The sequence below is a fragment of the Rosa chinensis genome, chromosome 5 (assembly GCF_002994745.2).
Source record: "Rosa chinensis cultivar Old Blush chromosome 5, RchiOBHm-V2, whole genome shotgun sequence".
Classification (NCBI taxonomy): Eukaryota; Viridiplantae; Streptophyta; class Magnoliopsida; order Rosales; family Rosaceae; genus Rosa; species Rosa chinensis.
The window spans coordinates 77,236,126-77,238,579 of NC_037092.1; the positions used below are offsets into that span (position 1 = coordinate 77,236,126).

Sequence of the window (2,454 nt, forward strand, 5' to 3'; positions counted from 1 at the left end):
ATTTTTGTGTGGCTTTCAGATTTCATTTTAGTTTGATGCTACCTAAACAAGGTACCCTGTTGCGTTAAGCACTCTGAAACACTGCAGCAATTTTTGGATGAGATTTTTTTTTTTTTTGGTTTGATTACAGTTTAAAGGTGGGATTTTGATTTATGTAGAAAGAGGAGAAAAAGCGATTTTGAAATAATAGCTAAGAATGGTGTTAATGGGTTTTAGTCCTCTGTTCATCATTTGCATTATAAGGATGGCCTCAGTTAGTGTTACTCTTGTCTTTTGGAGCTCAAGTAGGTGATATTGTGTTTGGGCTAATAGAGTTATGGATCTAGGAAGATGTTATTTTGTGTATGCCTTTGCTGCTTTAGACCCTATATCATTAAACTATGGACCTTCTGGTCTGCTATCAACCTTTGTGCATGATGTGGTAATTGCTATGAACCTTTCATATTGTACGCTCCAGACCTTAATGATCTCTATTTTAACCAGATTATAATACGAAAGGTGCCTTTTGGCTTTTCAATTTTCACGGTTTATTGGGATATTGTCATCTCTCTTTCCTGTACATGACTATTGAAATATAAGATTAGTGTTTTGATAAGAACCCGCATCTGAAAAACTAGTCTTTATAATACTCTTGTTGCTGTCTTCCTCAATTATAGCTCTTTGCTATTATCTGTTTAAAACATAATTGTAATTTTGTGTAAATGGACATTCTTGAGAGTGAAATTTGTGATAGTTAATGGTTTCAAGTGCGTAATTGACCGAGTGTAATGTCTATGATTTCTAATTACTTTGTTTCTCTGCCAGTAGCCGAAGCAAATCCATGAGATCAAGGATTTCCTCCTGACTGCAAGAAGGAAGGATGCCCGTTCTGTGAAAATCAAGAAGACGAAGGACGCAGTCAAGTTCAAGGTTCGATGCAACCTTTTCTTTATTACTATTAAGGAAGCTTTTGCAACTCGTATTTCTGGATCTGCTGACCTTTACAAAGTAAGCATGGCTGTTTCATAAATTATTGTTGAATAGTGACTATTACCCTTAATTTCATTTCGTGTTTTATGACTGTCAAACTTGTTAAGCTATCTTGACTAAAACTGGCAGAACACCAGATACCCCTCCTTACTAGGATGCTTTTATAGAGATGCACCCTCATGCTCATGCTTAACATTATTGACCGTGTATTTTTCTCTTCTAGTTTCTATAGGACCCCTAAATATAATGTTTAAAGTTTCTCTTTGTATAATTGAAAGAAGTAGGTACCAATGCTGCAACCTAGAATTAGTAATATTATTTCTTTTATCTTATGATGCTACCTATCAATTTCATAACGTCGATGTTGGATTATTCTACCTGAGAAAGTGTTGGCTTCTCTTTTGAATTGTTATGGATTTTCCTTCTATGAAACTTAATGAACTATAGCTTTGTACTGTGTATATGTTTGCTTAATGTCACTTGTCTTTGTTATGTGTTCACTTTCGGTTTCGCTAATGATATTTATTCTCTTTTGTATTACCTCTTTTTCGGCAGTGCATGGGAATTTGCCTTCTCAAAGCCAGTTAGCGGATTAGGAATTCGTTGTTACTCAGCATTCAGCTGTACCAAAGGGGATTTTGGTGAGCTTGTGTTTCTTTGTTTTTGTAGAAATTATGAGACTATTTTGGAAAAGAATTTAAACTATTTTCTGTGAATAACTGATTATGTTTAGAAATTGTGATTGCTTGTGTTATCAGTCATTATAGCGATTTCACTGCTGCTGACTTTGTGGACCATCCACCTCCACTTTCAGTTCTGGAGACTGTAGCTACTGTATAATGGTTGCATTATAGTTAATACAGAGAGGAATTCTTCATTTTAAGATCTTGTCAGTATATATTCAATGACAGAATCTGAAGAAAGAGACAAGATGAAAGGCATGTAGCAAATCAACTGCGCGCCAGTCAAAGAACAAACCACCGGTCATTTTGGAATGATATTGCCACTCCATTTTTGCTTCTTGCAGAAACTAATCCCCTATAGTCAAAGCCTCAAAGGCTAATCAAGTGCTTCACATTCCCTGGAAATATCAAAACAGATCCCACAATAGCATGTCCCTGGTATAACTTTTCTCTCATTGATTCTCATTATAGTGCCTTTGCTTGGTTTTCACTTAATTTCAAACTGATAAAAGTCTCTCCATCCTTACAACCTGTGGTTGAAAAATTTGATCATGTAAGCGATTATGGCAAGAACAGGCGATAAGAATATACAAGCCAAGCTGATGGGTATGTCTTCGTTTTTTTTCTTTCATTCATTTGTATGCATGAATTGGCCTAATACTGATTGGCAATCTATTCTTGTTTAATATATACATGATATGTTTGTTTAGGGAAAGCAATCGAGTTCTGTGAGGATCCATGATCAAATTATGTTCTCAAGTTACCTCTTTGACTACCATTTAGGAATTCAGAATTTTGTCTA

The 2,454-nt window shown here is 35.2% G+C and overlaps 1 long non-coding RNA gene across 1 annotated transcript; it reads left to right on the plus strand.

Moving 5' to 3' along the window:
* The first annotated feature begins 825 nt into the window (after positions 1–825).
* Positions 826–2,083, plus strand: LOC112202717. The gene is made up of 3 exons (XR_002937542.2): positions 826–987; positions 1,525–1,610; positions 1,728–2,083. It is a non-coding gene; the product is annotated as an uncharacterized LOC112202717 (long non-coding RNA).
* Positions 2,084–2,454: the final 371 nt, after the last annotated feature.